This window comes from Rhinichthys klamathensis, unplaced genomic scaffold (genome assembly GCF_029890125.1).
Source record: "Rhinichthys klamathensis goyatoka isolate OS25496 unplaced genomic scaffold, OSU_Roscu_1.1 h1tg000111l_1, whole genome shotgun sequence".
Taxonomy (NCBI): Eukaryota; Metazoa; Chordata; class Actinopteri; order Cypriniformes; family Leuciscidae; genus Rhinichthys; species Rhinichthys klamathensis.
In genome coordinates, this window is record NW_026606649.1 from 8,598,303 (window position 1) to 8,617,291 (window position 18,989).

Sequence of the window (18,989 nt, forward strand, 5' to 3'; positions counted from 1 at the left end):
TAAGTGGCTAAGCTAACCTAACCTAGCGTCCATCCAGCTTAGGCTAAGCTAACCTAACCTAGCATCCATCCAGCTTAGGCTAAGCTAAATAATAACTTCTACAGTTAGCGGTTAGCATCATTCACTTGAAGCCTTAATTACAGCTTTTGTGTATACAGTGCAAAGTATTCTAAAATATTTTTTTAACCCCATTTAGGGTTTCTAATTTTTCACTTTCACTTTCCTTACTTTCAATTCTTCTCAGCTGAATTTCACCTTCACTAGTTTAGACATAGTCCTTGCTGAGCGCTGTAGGCTAAATTTGCAGATGAACTGTCAATTAAAGGCACACTATGCAAGAATTGTACCTTGATATAACAGCTTCAAAGTCATTTCGGTGGTAAACAAACTCATAGTAGGGCGAATCATCCTGGTAATAAAGCTTGGCGGGGTCGCCGCTGGAAAAACCAGCAATGCAAGTTTGAGAGGAGCGCCCCCGACAAATCTCGCGAGAATCACGACTTGCTTTACGGCAACGACGTCACACACATCAACAACCACATATGAAGCACGAAGACACTTGCGCGCATTTCAGACGTGATACTTGACGATGGAAAAAGCAAAGAAAACGCGGTCGGAAGAGACTTGGAAAAGGAAAAGAGAATCTGACCGCGTGAGGAACCGGAAAAGAGTCCCTGATTCGCGGCTGGCGCGGCTGATGAGCTGATCAGCGCCAGCTGTTTTGAATGAGGATGTCCGATATATTGTTTGTTACCTCGTCCTGTTTTTGTCAGTTGGTTGTTGAGGCTACCAGGGTTCTACTCGCCGTGTTCTCCTGCATTCCACTCCTGTACCATGCAGTGGTTTCCTGAGATTTTCCCGGAGGAATTTCTACCTGTTCCTGCATCTGTGTCTGCCCACTGTGTCCCTGCGTTGCCGAGCCTGAGTCTTCTTCTGTCTGCTTCCATTTTGACCCACACGGATATCTACTATTGTGCTCAATAAATTACTGTTTACTCGCAACTGAATCCTTTGACTATTTCCTTGTGACAGTCCCACTCGGTCGGGCTTTCAGTAGTTGGCGCGAGCTAAAAAGCAGCACTGGATTCAACCGCGATGCTGACCTGGCGATCTTGTTGATGGATTAAGTAGCCTAAATCTCTTATTTCTAAACTTGATTGCATTCTATGTTGTTGCGCTTGCTTGTAGTATGCCATTTTTTACGATGCTGTTCATTCATCCATTGTTGATAATTAGACCAGTCCAAAAATGTCCACATATGTCTAGATAGCTATTTACGACAGTGTAAGTGTTCCACAGCGACTATAGGGGTCACTGTTTGACTAAAACACAATTTCTGCATAATGTGCCTTTAAACCTAAGTTTAATTTGTAGTGATAATCAGATCGGTAGTTGAGCCAGCTCTGGTATGTTAGAGTGAATTAACTAGATTCTAATGTAGCTAAGTCCCCCTTAACTTCCATTTGTGAAACAAAGGGGATAGTGTTTTGAATTGATTAAATCATTGACTCTGACTCGCACATGCAGCATCTTTCTCTAATGAATGAACAACGGAATGCTTTGCTTACGAGTTGAGCCAGCTCTGGACATGTGACTCGAGATGAGATCATGAGGCTGGCCGAAGGTTCACGCAGAGAACAGGCCCTTAGGGTCTGTCATGATTTGATCACCTCACAAACAGAGCACTGCCTGAATGCTGACGAACAATCACCAATTCCAACACACACACACACAAATCTTTCTCCAATACCCTCACTGAAAGACATTTAACCAGATGTATTCGATGTGTTTTTATGTGTGTCTGTTTGCCCATGTCACATGGGAATAACTATGACTTTATCGTAGCATAAAGTGAGTTATAAATACCTTCATTATGCATTTTGAATATAACTGTATATCCCTCTTACAATAACGTTCTTACTACCTGTAGAACACTTGTGGCGTGAACAATGCGAATATGCATACAAATATTGAGTAAAGTGTATTTTTGATCAGTTTTACTCTCATTCAAGATCGAAGTGTCTTTAGACTGTAAACCCTCCCCGCTCGCACACAGAGATGAGGAGCGTGCGCTCTCAGACAAAGAGTAATAAAAACTGAATTCCCGCCTGTGACTTCCAACTCTCCGATTGGCCAAGCCGACAGGGAGAGGCGGGATTTCTCCCAGGTGATATATGTCGGCGCGCTCACTCCAACTCGGTTGCTTCTGAAACCTTCCGGAAAACTCTCTTCCTAAACTCCCTGGCTCTTCCTGCTCTTCGATGCTTCATCATGTGACTCCTCGTGCATTTGGACCTCGCCTTAGTGTGATGATCCATCGTTTCTTTTCTTTTTTTGTTTCTTCAAGTTTATTTTATCCTTTTCGAGGTCTCCTCTGTTCATGTCTTCTCGCGAAGAAAATGAACACAGCCAGACTGGCAAGCTTCACCTACAAGGACATTCAAACACGCCGCGCTCGCTGGACGAACCCGAACTCGTGACACGAGGACAGAGAGAGACACACACGCCTTCTTCACATCAACCACAAAAGAGCTTTACCTGTGCAAGTAACCGTTTACCATTCTTTCGAGGTTTAAGATCTGTGATTCTTGTTGTCTCAAAAGGTTCTGTCTGTGATGAATTTTGCCAAACCAGAAGATCTCTCATCTTCTTACTCTCTCTCTCTCTCTCCCTCCCAATCTTTCTCTCTCGCAACCTCTCTCTCTCTCTCACTCCTGTTTGTTATTCGTCTGTCTCGTTAGTTTTACTGTTTAACTGTAAATACATGTATCCTGTGTTCAAATGTAGAATTCTGTATCCGTAGTTTCAATTATTAAAACCATATTCTTGATTGATCCTGAAGTGCTCATTTACAAGTCAATGAAATGATGATCTCATAGCTACAAAGCTTTACAAGTTGTTACTTTTTAGTAACGTAAATTTTATAAACACGAGAAAATTAATGTTCACGGCCGGAACATTGAGATTTCTTGGAGTTTATAAAAAGGGATAACTTTGTTGAGAAGTTGGTAAGTTAATCTTACGGCTGTTTGCTGGACAAACCGATTGTTTGATAACTAATTAATTCCCTTAAAGTTATCTCATATAATCGTTCTGTAATGAGACCATTGATATATGAATGATGAATTATAATTCGTTATGATTTACCATTCATACATACGATCGATCTGTTTTCAATTTCGATAATATAACTGTAATATGCAAATATATTAATCATATTTCATGATTAATTATTAAAATTCCCTATAAATAATTTGAGCTAATTTAGGCACATCTCAATGTGGCCACAGATATGGTGGAGAACGCAACGCATTTCAAACGTTGTTTTATGAGCAAATGCAGTTGCAATCTGTTTACATGGTTATTAATAATTTTGTGCACGCACGCTATGGAATTTTGAAATTGTGAGATAAGTCGCAACGCGAACTCACTCCTAACTGACAGGCAAAAACCCGACGTCAGTCAGTAACGTTACATGTTAACAGCTGCTAAAATATGCATAGACATGTTTTTATCACTGTTAAATGCTGAGTACACTGCAGTATTAATATTACAAATGTCCTGTTTAGAGATGAATACAACTCTCTGCAGGTGATACATTTTAATATGTTTAAAACCGCCTATTAAGACGAAGAAATCTCTTTTTAGTGTGAGACTTAAATCTGATCAGAACGAGATTCCTTTGATTCAGTAGTAAGAGGCCTGATATATAATCGTTAGATTAACGATAACTCCTGTTAAAAATTGGCCTAGCTAACCAATTGTAAACCTAACACATTTGAATCATAAGTGCTAAATTGATTGTGTGTGTACGGGAGCCGAAGCAACAGATGAATAATTCCTGTTGTCAACAATTTACGTGTAGTGCAGCGAAGAAATCCTGCCACACACTTTTGTGAAATATAGCACCAAAAATCCGCCGAGATTTTGAAATAATTGTGACTGTTGCAGACAACTGATGCATAGAAACACCCTCAGATTTAAATCACTTTTAGGCCGAGTGGTCGTAGTTCCGCTGACAAACACTGGAGGGCAGCCTTCCAGATTGCTTCCGCTCTGTGACATCATTCTGCGCGAGCAAAAATTGCGCCATCGTGTGGGCATTCACAAACAGGTCACTTTGTTTTCAAATTCTATCTTGTTTTTTCACTTTCCCTGTGAATATGAACTTTACGGTCTAACTTCAATGTATATGTGCATTGACAGCTCTGCTTATGCTAAATATTATTGGATGTTAGATTCTCCTGCCTCTAACTGAGTACAATTATTTTGAATTTGATTCAAACAAGATTTGAATTAAAATTGAAGTTAAGACTCTCAGCTCAGTCACTGATACCCACTTAAAAAAGGGCGCCCCCTCGTGGCATCCCCTGCTAAGTCGGTTTATCACTTTTCCTGCTTTCATTCTGTTTTGAAGTGGTCAATTTCCAGTTGGTTTTATTTGATGTGCCATCACTGATACCTTACAGTAATCGTGATTATCATCAGATATTATTCTGATCTTTAGCTCGTCTTACACTTATTCAAATTTGGTTTGGAATATCAAATTCCTAATTTAAATTTGAATTAAGTTTCTCATGTCAATTTCTCTTTTCTCTTTTTTCCATTCCGTTGTGAATTGTTTTATTTCTACTTCTCCCTTCTGACTAGGGTATAATTATTGACGATACTTCACTGTTGTCGTTAATTATTATAGGATATCATCTTGACTTTCCAATCCCCTTACACGCATATTTAAATTTGGTTCGAGACCAGTTTGAACTTAAAATTTAGATTGTGTTGGTCTGTCAGCCACTGATATCCACTTGGAGGAAACAGCGCCACTGTGTGGCCTTGTGGATACCAAATCGGTATCACTCTTTTCCCCTTTTCACTATCTGGGAGTGTGCATGTATATCGTCTTTCTCTCCTGATTATTTTATAAATAGGACTGATACTTCAGTGTATCTGGACTATTGTAGGATATCATTCTGATTGTTACATTACCTTACACATTTATTTAGATTTGATTTCAACTTCTTTGAATTTAAGTTTAAATTAAGGTGGCTGATTCGACCAGGCTAACCACAAGTGCGCCCCCTGGTGGCAAAACCCCACTACTACGGTTCACTTCCTCCCGCGTTCAGCCTGCTCTCTCTAGTTCTACCTTTCGTTTTTGATGATCTAATAATTATGGATGATACTTCACTGCTATCATTAGTGATTATTTGATATTATTCTGATGTTCCTTTTAATTCTTCGTACATGCTTATTTTAATTTAATTTAACCCTCTTTGAATTAAATTTGAATTAAGTTTGTCTATTCTTGTGGCACTAACACGCTACTACCTGCCTCCTCCTTTGTGCCTGGCTTTCGTTATTTTCTATTTTCTCTTTTGGGTTAGGTCATTTTGATAATTACCAACATTATCATAATTTCTTTTGTTTACTATTATTTAATAAAGCCTTTGCCTTTATTTCTACATACATAATTACTCCATTGGGTTAAACAAGAAAACCTTAATTCACGTTGAGTTTCGCTTGCTAAATCCTGTTCTGTATTTGTACGTAGAATTCCCCAGGGCACTGTGGTGATTTGACGGTCATCTCTGGCTGGTTTCCGGCAAGCTGGTTTGTCTGACTGGCGTTACCGGCGCGGACCGTGAGTGAGTCTCGGACTTTTCTGTCTCTCTCCATTGGTGCGACACATAAAACTGTGTCATCAGAAATCTGGCACTCCAAAGTCGCAGATTGTTTGAGAGGAACGCACCTTGGTACAGATGAACAGAGAGGCCCGAGGACACAGCGGTTGAGCGTGGGGACGACGGAAGGATTAACCACGACGCTGGCTCCAACCAGAGTGACCTCAATTCACCCAGGCAAACTAAATAAGGCTTTCCACCGGTAAACCCACTAGCCCGTGGGCCCGGCTATAAATCCAGCTGGATAGCAGGCTCAGGCTCCCTATCCCCTGTAACACTCTCTGTGTTAGTATATCTCCTATTTTATTACAGACCTATTGATTTGTTTTGTTAATTTTACTGCAATCTTTTCTATCTCGCTATTTTTTCCGTTCTGTTGTGATTTGTTTCTTTCAGTTCACCTAGAGACAGAACCTACGAGAGACACCCAGAAAGGCTAAATAACAGATCGACCACTGAGCAGCTAGCGTCACCGCGTGACCCACTAGACTGCCGCCCTGTCAAAATCTTTATTTAGGCCCTGCGCTGATCTACGCGAATTGTCCCAATCTAACTGTCTGCATCAGTTAGCCAAAATTCTCATAGACGGCCTAGGCCGTATTAGCATAATTCATTAGCTCGTAAACGAACTTGCAGTGGTTTTGCTTTCTTGTGTGTGTGTGCTGTGCTCTTCTCGCCCGCAGCAAACTAGTATGTTCCGGTCTTCCAGTCCCGCAGCCCGCTGGGACAACCTGGAGACATGGCCGAGATCCACAACACCTCCACTCCTGCCCAAGGTCGCCAGTGACTCAGAGCCCCCGAGCCAAGAGCAGCTGGACGCCGACTTGGACGAGCTGTTGGCTCACAAACCGAGCCAAAGCTACAACGACAAAGACTGGGCCCGACACGTCGGAAACCTCGCTCACAAGCTCATCGCACAAGCACGCCTCCACGAAAGGAGCCGCATCGCCCTGGAGCATGAAGGAGCAACGCTAAAGATGCAAGCGGAGGAGGCCCAGATCGTCAATCGTCTAGATCAACTACTCCTCGAAACCGAGGAAGAGGATGACACCGACCCCAAGCTACAGACGGAAGTGGAAAGACTTCAAACTGCCCTGTCTGATCTTCGTCTACACACAGACCGAAAAAAGCAGTCAGAGAAAGAAACCAGAGAGGAGCTCAACATGAAACTCCAAAACGGTGAAGCTCTCCTTGCAAGAGCAGAGACTGAACTAAAAGAAAGAGACACTAAAGCCACGGCCTGCGAAAAACACTTGCAAGCGGCCCAAGCTAAAATCCACGAGCTTGTTCAGCAAAAAAAAGATCTCGAATACGAACTTGACATTGTTCGCACAGAGCTGAAAAGGGGGGTGAAAGTCCACCGTTCAAGTTACTACCAGCCAGCCCACAAGAACCCCCATCAGCGAAAGGGGGAGAGCCTTTCCAAAGAACCCCTGCCACTAACCACGGCATGGCTCCCAAAGAACTTGACAAGCTGGCCAGAAACATCCCGACGTTCACTCCGAACCCTGCAAGAGGCCACGACGTGCACGCCTACCTGCAAGACATTGACTTTCACTTACAGACTGTTACCAACGCAACCGCGTGGGACAGATTTTACCTGATAAGGATTACGTCCAGCAGTGAGGTGCGCAGCCTCCTAGATCGTCAAAAAGACACTGTCAAAACTGACTACCAGCAGCTGCAACAAGCTTTGATCCGTGAATTCTCTGATCCAGAATCAGACCAAGGGTTATTCACCGCCATGGACCTCAAGCAGGCCCGACTTGAAACCCCACAGACCTTCAACAACCAACTCCGACAAGCCTATTTCGGAGCCCAAAATCACTTCAGAACTCTGTTTCCCCGAAATCTGCATCCCACGGTGAGTCATCACCTAGGTGTCCTGGCCTGTCCCCGTAGCATGTCTACCCAACAGCTACGAGACTTGGCCCACAAAGCTCACATTAAGCAAAAGATTGTGTCCGAAAAGACTTTGAAAGACCACACAATCTACTCTGTCTCTGAACACTACTCAGAGCTGCCCATAGAGGGCGCCCCACAACACCCAGCCACGTCAGAGACGGCAGAGATCCTGAAGGTGCCGAAAGAGCTTCTTCACGGGAGATCTCACAAGAGAAACAAGAGGTACGAGCCCGACATCCTGTGTCTAAGCACCCTGAACACTGCTCGTTGGCCCCAGGCCACAGAGCCAGCTGTCACACCACAAAGTGACAGCATCACCCAGCCACCACAGCTGACCGCTGCACAGCCTGAGCATGACAGCACAGTGTCACACAACTGGGACCAAAGTCCCGAAAGACCAAGCAATGCTGTTTTGGCTACCTGCCTCCGCAGCGACCCACACAAGGCCGGCCCTAACCGCCCATCGATCAACACACCAGCCCCAACGCCAAGACTCCTGGGAAACCGGATCCAAAAGGGGGGTGGCCCGAAAACTCTACCTAGCCATCACGATAGGCAATGATTTGAGCATTAAAGCCCTGCTAGACACAGGCTCAGACCTCATCTTGATATCAGCTGAACTTTTTGAAAGACTCAAAGCTAAGAGACAAGATCGAACTCTTACATCTCAAACGTGTGAGCTGAGCGTACAGCCGTACAGCCAGAACAACATCTGGCTAGAACAGGTAGCTCACATCCACCTGACAATTGGTCCTTCGAGTCTAGTCCATCCCGTGCTCATCTCACAAATGAACACTTTTCCACTTCGAATTGGCAAAGATCTGCTAGATCGATTTGAGCCTTTAATAGACTTCAAACAACTGCAAGTTTGGGCTCAAGTGCGAGAACCTGACCCCCTCCAGTCACACAGGTCACCAGAGCCAGACTGGCAGGCCACAGAGGTCACGGGAACTCCCACAGCCAGCCATGAAAAGACACAGACTCAACACCAGGTCAAGGTTCAACTGTGCTACCCTGCACCTTACAGCTCATTAAAAGACTTTGACACCTGCTGCCCAAAGGTCATGACTGACCTGCAGCTATATGATCAAACACATGCCCTTGCCAAACCCGGCGACAAGCTGGGGCCACTTTCAACCCTCAAGGTTGAGGTGAATAAACACTGCTTGGCAACTTTACGAACTAAACTGCCTACCTCAGAGCCACTTCCGCCGGCTCCGCTATCTACAACAACCAAAATAGCGGATGCGGGCTTCTGACACAATAAAGACTTTGCTTAACCACCTCTTGACCCCCTCCCTCTTGGTTTCACTTTCACTTTCAAATTGAAACCCAGATACTTTTGTTTTCATTTGTTATTTATTTTATTTTGACTTAAGGCGACCCCTATTTTATTTGTGAGTGTTTACACCTGTTGAGCCTGAACATTCCCACTCAGTTCAGTTGAATTAAATTAAATTTGGGATTTAATTAAATCAATTTGCTTAGTCGATTTCCATCCTAGCTACTAGAGCTATGAGAACACTCGAGGTTTACCCTTTTTATTTTGATTTTATTTCAATTTATTTACTTTGGTTTCAGCCTGAATCCTTATTCAGCTAAATAAAGCTTAACTAGATTTGAAATTTAATTACATTACCTAATACGCTCTCCCTTTAGTCTCCTAGAGCTATAAGGATGTTCTAACTTTACCTTTGCTTTATTCTTGATAAAGTCACTATCACTAGTCACTATCCTCATCTTCTTTCTCTCTATAGGATTACAATATCTAGCGACTGTTGTTTCCTTAGCGAGTTACACAGGTCATTAACATTCTACTTCCTGTCTGTGTTTTACCCCTCCTCACTCCTTAGCACCAAGCTAAGTACATGAAGTACGGCTAACACAAACGCACCGTAGGCCCCAGACAGAACTGCAAACACTTCCCGTGGTTAAATAGGTAAAACACTCCTTTCTTCCTCTTCATTTCTGGTTCATCCTATCTCTTATTTTTGTTTTTACTCTATTTTGTTACTCTCGAAGTATAACATCTGAAAAGAACCAACAGCAATTTTTTTTGTTTTTTTTGTTTTAAGTAATAGGTTATGACATGTAAGAAACCAGTCATCAGTCGACGCTGCTTAATGCACATCAACTAAGATACTCAAACCTTTTGTTGTGTGTGCTAAACAACACCTATTTTTTTAGCTGCATCTACAAGCAGAGAGCTACCTAGTGATCAAAACTGTTCACTCGCTGAAAAGTCTGCATTTATGCATAAGAGGGCCGTAACTATGTAGGCTTAGACAAGCTTTGACTTACAGCAAAATCTATTTCCTTACTCTGTAAACAAATAGATTAAGTTGTGTAAAGTGAAGAGAAGAGTTCCATGAGTAAAATTAACAAATGCCAAAACACATTTGCATTTTACCGAATGTAACATCAAGTTCTTGAAAGACTTCAAGTATAGGCACCCCCTTTTAACCCGTTTAAACATGCATAACTCAGTAAAATGTGCAGACACTCTGCAGATACTGTTGAATTGTTCTGACATGCTCTGGTTCCCATGACAACAACTGGTCACAGGAAGTGCTAACTTGTGATGTCACGTTGTAAACAAACCAGCTAACCTAGCATTTACCCAGCTTAGGCTAAGCTAAATAATAACTTCTACAGTTAGCATCATTCACTGGAAGCCTTAATTGCAGCTTTTGTTTACACAGTTCAAAGTATTGTAGAATACTTTCTTTTACCCCAGTTAGGGTTTGTAATTCCTCACTTTCCTTACTTTCAATTCTTCTCAGCTAAACTTTCACCTTCACTAATTAACCATAAAATGGTAAATGGTAAATGGTAAATGGACTGCATTTATATAGCGCTTTCACAGACCCAATGGCCACCAAAGCGCTTTACAATTTGCCTCACATTCACCCATTCACTCACTCATTCATACACCGACGGGCCTATCTCCATAGTCCTAGCTGAGCGCTGTAAGCTAAATTTGCAGATGCCCTGTCAATTAAACTTAAGTTTAACTACTGTGTAGCTAGAGAAGAATTCGTATCGTAATGAGAATTTCCATCAGCATGTTGACTAAACACTTGGAGGGACACACACACAGTGTGGTCTTGAACACACAACCGCTGTAACCCACGATGGAGTGTTGGTCCGGGCAAATCCAAAGTTTAGTCACTAGTGCTACTGATTATTATCACATTCAGATCATTACCGCTGTTTTGATTACTTACTTTATGTTTATTTATTCTTTTAAATTTTTGTTTTCATTATTTACTTATTTATTTATTTACTTTTTCCACTTTGATAATAATAGCAGTCAGCTATTCCCCTGTCTATTTAGTCATCTATATGAGTTAATTTAATTTCCTCCCTTGTTCGAATGTGGTTCCATTTCCCATTAGGCCCAGACAGGAAACAGAGACACCTTTATTTGTGATTGTGTTTACTTTCAACAAGTGCACTCATTTTTGTGACCCGGCAACAAAAGTAATTTCAACAATTTACTAGGGCACAACTATAGTCCAAAAGATTGATAATAAGCATAATTTGAATAGGAAAGCTGTCCTTTTTCTCCCTATCATTCACTTCGTCAAGCCGTAGTGAACCACTACTTAAGTCCAGAGAAATAATTTAGTCGTATGAACCATCTTAAGTAATTTATTTCATCTCGGCTATGCCCTCTCCAGGAAATACTCTCGGAACCACACAAGTATTAGCCTCCTAACATCCACAGCTAAGATGATAAAGATACAAGAGACACATCACTAGCTAGATACACATCACTAGCTAGATACACATGTAACACCTAACTTTATGCTACATATCTAGCGAACCCATTAAACTGTGGTTCTGAACTTTTAGGGTCATGCATTAGTCTCTCACCACAAGTATGACCAAATGTCACAGAGCCCCTGCTTCACCTGACCTTAACCTTCTAGCTACCAAAGACTGTGACAAAACAATGGACACTATGAGAAACCACCTCTCATACCCCTCCAACCACCCACGGACGCCGTCTGCACCCAGCGACAACCGGTGCCCCTGTCACCTTACGTCGACAAGCACATGCTGCGTACACAGGACAACATTCAGCGTTCTGCACCTGATGCCATCACTGCGCCACAGCTTGTGGTGCCACAGTGCAAAAGGGGGGTCATGCCAATGTACGCCCTGGACGCACCACGTGCTGCACAGCTCAGCACCAGAGACACTTGCAAGACACCGAAGCGAGTGGCATACCGGCATCCTCAAAGCGAAAAGACTGTCCGAGCCAACCGAGGACGACACTCGCTGAAATTTTTCCTCCCTTTCTCTTTCTCTCTCCCTTTCACTTTTACCAGGATGCTGCTGTGGTTCGCGATGCCTGTGCCTCCAGCCAACCAGAGGACAGCCGCAATCGGACAGCTCACCAGGTCCGACAGCAGGCATCGTCCGGAGAGGACAACAACTCCTGATCACCAACTGCAGGACCCAAACCCAGAAAGTGCGTGTTCGACGCAACCCCCGCAACGTCTACAGAGCACCTCACCCCAGCACAGCAGCCCAGCTGTACAGCTGGACCCATGCCCGATGGACAGAGGACTCCCTCACTCACGCCAAGGCCAACGTCGAGCACATGCTCAACCAACTCGAGAAATTGACTATCACACTAGCGGACTTAGGTGGACACAACCACCGTTTCAAACGGTTCCTGGGAGCTTTGCTCGGAGCCGACGCTGCTGTCAGAACTCTGTTAAGCATTGGTATGCCCAGTGCCAATGCAGTGAACCATGTGACTGAAATTCGGACTGAGGTCCCACAGCTAAGACTGCAACTCACAACACAGAGTGCATCCCTGCAGACCATCGGAAAGACATTGATGGGAACTGTGGTAATTCTCAACATTCACAGCGTTCTGCTGAACCAGACAGTAAAATCCATGAAACAGCTGTTTACTGTCTTCCAGAAAGACTTTGCGCAAACTCCGCTGGTCACAGCCCCGGACGGGGTGGCCTACCACATGACCAGCGACACACCGCTGCACCTGGCCCCACATGTGCAGCCCACGACCAAAGACATTCACTATCTCTGCCCTAGCAAACCCTTCCTCAAAGACAACACTGATGGAATCTGCGGTTTGCAACCCATGATCAGCGACACACGGTGCCTTGCAGAAGCCAAGCCTCGCACACAAGTCACCGAGATACAAGCAGAGACTGTAGGTGACAGATGGCTCGTCAACACTCCCGTGCGAACAGCTACTCTCACTTACAACCAACATGACACTGCCACCCGTGTCACCTTGCTTAACCAGAGCGTGTGGTTTCAAGTACCGAAAGGTGCCATCCTCCACCTGGATGACCTGACATTGTTCCATCTTCCAAGCAAAGAGTACAGATTAGAACTGGAAACCCCATCCTTCTTCCGGAACCACACTGTCACCCTAACTCCAGAACGGGAATTATGGTTTGCAAAAGGGGGTCCCAGTGAATTGACATTGCTCCTATCGACACAGCCCTCCAAGCTTTGTTTCGACCGCCAGTCTTGACTACCGCACCTGTGGTCCAAGCCTGGACCGCAGCCGACACTGCGCGGTGCATCTCTACGGTAACCGGCCACACTCTGACACTAGGTTTGGCCTCCACTCTGCAAAGGAGACTCAACGAGATGCAAACATCTTCAGCCAAGCTCACGAAAGCCGTGCCTGAAGGTCTCAGACAGCATCCCCGGAAAAGGGGGAGCCAAGTCAGAGACCACGCCGAACCTCATCGGGCTGAGCCCTCAGTCCTAACAACCACCTGTCATCCGACCTTCATGACTTACCTGCTATCCTACCATCAGGTTCCACCTGCCATCCTACTTTCATGACTTACCTACCATCTGACCAATGTGACGGTTTAACGAGGCCGCCAACACGGGTCCTGCCAAACCGCCAAAAGGGGGAATGTAGTGATAATCAGATCGGTAGTTGAGCCAGCTCTGGTATGTTGGAGTGAATTAACTAGATTCTAATGTAGCTAAGTTCCCCTTAACTTCCATTTGTGAAACAAAGGGGATAGTGTTTTGAATTGATTAAATCATTGACTCTGACTCGCACATGCAGCATCTTTCTCTAATGAATGAACAACGGAATGCTTTGCTTACGAGTTGAGCCAGCTCTGGACATGTGACTCGAGATGAGATCATGAGGCTGCCCGAAGGTTCACGCAGAGAACAGGCCCTTAGGGTCTGTCATGATTTGATCACCTCACAAACAGAGCACTGCCTGAATGCTGACGAACAATCACCAATTCCAACACACACACACACACAAATCTTTCTCCAATACCCTCACTGAAAGACATTTAACCAGATGTATTCGATGTGTTTTTATGTGTGTCTGTTTGCCCATGTCACATGGGAATAACTATGACTTTATCGTAGCATAAAGTGAGTTATAAATACCTTCATTATGCATTTTGAATATAACTGTATATCCCTCTTACAATAACGTTCTTACTACCTGTAGAACACTTGTGGCGTGAACAACGCGAATATGCATACAAATATTGAGTAAAGTGTATTTTTGATCAGTTTTACTCTCATTCAAGATCGAAGTGTCTTTAGACTGTAAACCCTCCCTGCTCGCACACAGAGATGAGGAGCGTGCGCTCTCAGACAAAGAGTAATAAAAACTGAATTCCCGCCTGTGACTTCCAACTCTCCGATTGGCCAAGCCGACAGGGAGAGGCGGGATTTCTCCCAGGTGATATATGTCGGCGCGCTCACTCCAACTCGGTTGCTTCTGAAACCTTCCGGAAAACTCTCTTCCTAAACTCCCTGGCTCTTCCTGCTCTTCGATGCTTCATCATGTGACTCCTCGTGCATTTGGACCTCGCCTTAGTGTGATAATCCATCGTTTCTTTTCTTTTTTTGTTTCTTCAAGTTTATTTTATCCTTTTCGAGGTCTCCTCTGTTCATGTCTTCTCGTGAAGAAAATGAACACAGCCAGACTGGCAAGCTTCACCTACAAGGACATTCAAACACGCCGCGCTCGCGCGCGCTGGACGAACCCGAACTCGTGACACGAGAACAGAGAGAGACACACGCGCCTTCTTCACATCAACCACAAAAGAGCTTTACCTGTGCAAGTAACCGTTTACCATTCTTTCGAGGTTTAAGATCTGTGATTCTTGTTGTCTCAAAAGGTTCTGTCTGTGATGAATTTTGCCAAACCAGAAGATCTCTCATCTTCTTACTCTCTCTCTCTCTCTCCCTCCCAATCTTTCTCTCTCGCAACCTCTCTCTCTCTCTCACTCCTGTTTGTTATTCGTCTGTCTCGTTAGTTTTACTGTTTAACTGTACATACATGTATCCTGTGTTCAAATGTAGAATTCTGTATCCGTAGTTTCAATTATTAAAACCATATTCTTGATTGATCCTGAAGTGCTCATTTACAAGTCAATGAAATGATGATCTCATAGCTACAAAGCTTTACAAGTTGTTACTTTTCAGTAACGTAAATTTTATAAACACGAGAAAATTAATGTTCACGGCCGGAACATTGAGATTTCTTGGAGTTTATAAAAAGGGATAACTTTGTTGAGAAGTTGGTAAGTTAATCTTACGGCTGTTTGCTGGACAAACCGATTGTTTGATAACTAATTAATTCCCTTAAAGTTATCTCATATAATCGATCTGTAATGAGACCATTGATATATGAATGAGGAATTATAATTCGTTATGATTTACCATTCATACATACGATCGATCTGTTTTCAATTTCGATAATATAACTGTAATATGCAAATATATTAATCATATTTCATGATTAATTATTAAAATTCCCTATAAATAATTTGAGCTAATTAAGGCACATCTCAATGTGGCCACAAATTACATGTAAACTGTGTAGCTAGAGAAGAATTCTTATAGTAATGAGAATTTCCATCAGCATGTTGACTAAACCTTTGGAGGTTAGTCATTAGTGCTATTGATTATTCTCAATTTCAGATCATTCCCGCTGTTTTGATCACTTACTTAAGTCCTTTTTATTTTTATTTTACTTCTATAATAATAGCAGTCAGCTATTCACTTATCTATTCTGTCATCTATTTGATTTATTTCCATTTCCTCTCTTGTTCGAATGTGGTTCCATTTCCCATAGGGTCCAGAGAGGAAACAGAGACACCTTTATTTGTGATTTTGTTTATTTTCAACAAGTGCACTCATTTTTATGACACTGCAACACAAGTAATTTCAACAATTACTAGGGCATAACTATAGTCCTGAGGATTGATAATAAGCATAATTTGAATAGAAAAGCTGTCCTTTTTCCTCCTATCCTTCACTTCGTCAAGCCGTAGTGAACCACCAGTTAAGTCCAGATAAATAATTTACTCATAAGAACCATCTTAAGTCATTTATTTCATCTCGGCTATGCCCTTTCCAGGAAATACTCTCGAAACCACACAAGTCTTAGCCTCCTAACATCCACAGCTAAGATGATAAGGATACAAGACACACTTCACTAGCTAGCTACACATGAAACACCTAGCTTTATGCTACATATCTAGCGAACTCATTAAACCGTGGCTCTGAACTTTTAGGGTCATGCAGTAGTCTCTCACCACAAGTGTGCCAAAATGTCACAGATCCTCTGCTTAACCGGACAGGAGACTGAAAAGACTGACAAGCCATCGCGAGAAACACTGTTCCACCGATGGCTGCTGACATCCGACAGCACCAGAGCCAAACGGAACTGCACCATTAGAGAAGAGGACCAACGACCCATGACCCAAGCCAGAGTTACAGCCACACCAGGCTGATCAAGATTATCATCTCCTTACGGGTATGAAACAGAAGGTAAACAACCTCACATAACAGATCACAGCGTCCCACAAGGAGCAAACCTGTGCCCAAAGCCTTACAGACCAGCTAGAGACTGAGGTTCTAACCAGATGCAATGCAGCTGGACTGAGCATGCCCAGGACCAGCACAGAACTGTCACCATGGCAACAACCCAGGTACCAGCCAAGCCCCTTGGAGAAGCCATGGAGGACAGCACCCTCAACCTGTAAACACCACAGGAGGACCAACGGCTGTCAACGACAGCATCCTCCTCCACACCCTTCACACAGGTGTCAATCTGAGGCTCCACAAGGACAGCTGGACGCACCTGCCTTAGAGTTACAGGAGCTGCTGACACACGAAAATAGCTCCCTGCACAGGACTCACCCGAGGAGTCCTGTAAAGTACAAGCTTCCGACTCCTTGCCCACCCCAGCTTAGGCAAGCTTGTGTCGGCACCACCATAAGGACGGAACAACACTTCAATCCTTCAGACTTCTCGTGACTAAGAGGCTAACAACCACCTTCTGACCTCCTGGCACCAGCACCAGGTCAGCTTGAAAACCTCTCTATGCTACATAGAGCCCTAACCACTTCCTGCAACCACAAGAAAACACCTGCCCCAAAACTAATGAACTTCAGAATGCCCCAACACCTGCTGCCTCAACACCTGCTGCAGAGACCTGGACTTGGCTACTGTCCACATCACCCACCGTGGAACGACCACCGCTTCAGAAGACACGAGCAACCAGAGGCCACCATGGCCTTCCAGCCTTCTATGACAAAGGTGTGTCTGATCTCTCTGCACTTTCAACTTCGCTCGTGGTTGTCCTTGAGGGGGACAACAACGATCGAAAGGGGGGATCTGTAGGGTCTGGACCCATCAGACACACACTAATTATTCATTATATACAAAGGTTTATGAAACTCCAAAACTAACATCCCAAATGAAACGAACACAAGGGCCGAAACAGTGTCATGTTACAGGGCTGATAAGGAGATTTTACGACCTCCACAGGAATGTGGCCACGTGCACAAGAGAGAGACAATGGGAAGACAGAAACCCTCTTTAAAACAGACTTTTCTGCATTAATCATAGACTAACTGATCTATAAATGAACATGCTTCATAGCATTGTGTAAATGATTTACTGTCTTGTGTACTATTATGCATATATTATGGTATGTACCTTGGTATACAACCAACTAACGATCAATGTAACCTCCCTTGTATCATGCCTCCTACCGAATTAATCCTCATTTAATGACTCACACTTTGATGTACATCACCTTCTTCTAGAATGCAGTGTGGATGTGTTATACCTATCTGAGCATTAACCCTCTAGGCGCCACGGTCGAGTTTACTCGACAAGATGCGGCACTGAATAAAACGGCCGATTTTGTCAAATTGGGTGTCAAATTTCGTTCGACCTCCCCTCCACTGGATGGCAGACATGTCATACTTCATCCCCGAATCAAAAAAACGTCATGTTTCTATACAAAATGTTCGAGTTAGAGCGCATTGAATCAGTGCGATTAAAAGCGGAGCTAGTGTGCGAGTGAGCCATTTTATCAGATCCTCTCCGCAATCGCAGCGACAGTATTGTGGTGGAGACTTTGTCTAATACCACTGGGTATGTTAGACGAGGTCGAAGTATTCATAGGACAGTTAGGAGACAACGTGGAGGCAGGGTGAGGAGTCGCAATGACAATGACAGTAGTCCGAGCTGTGCACACTCGGCGCGCGCGTGAGGCAGATCTGCCCGCGCTGCTCGTATCATGTCACTCATGATCTGTGCGAGTGAGCGTTTGAACTAAACAGGTCTTGTCTACTTGTGTTTGTATGTCATATGAATAATATATATGTGCCCCATACATGGAATCAGAGTGCCTACTGTATTTAGTAAATGGAAAATCTCTACAGCAAAAGGCCAACCACTACATGCATTCGGTTTGTTTCTACCATTTATTAGTAATGATTTACACAGTTTGTTTACTACTTACTATATACCTGAGCATTCAGTATTGTGCAATATAGCATACAGAAGGTGATGGAAATTTTTGGGGGAAAGAAGTGCTGCATTTTATCATTTAAACGTGACTTTTCATGAAAATTCTATAATCCAAGATTGCCACCACCATATGACGTCATAACATGCAAATTAGATGGGAAAAATGTAATCCCTACATAAACTTTGGGTCATCCTTAATATTTCTCTAATTTACAGAAAGTCTCTATCTTTTATCACTTTTAAGATATAGCCTTTTGAAATTAAGATGTCAAAATCGAACGTTTTAGGAAAAAACCTCTGGCGCCTAAAGGGTTAATGAAGGTATAACCACGCTTGGGACAAAGACTCGTAAATTAACTAGAGCAACCTTCCCACTCGGACATTTCACCTTGCTTATTGGTCCAGTCAACCCTAGGGGTTGGATCTTTCTCAGGCTTTATTAGAGACAGTCCACATGTGACCTCCCTCTCTTAGTTATTCGTCCAGCCGCAACACTGTTTCTGGAGATACTGGGACCCCCTCCCCCTCCACGGGGGCCCAGGGCCCCGCAGGCCTTGATCCAACCAGGTATGGGCTCATGCAGGAGAG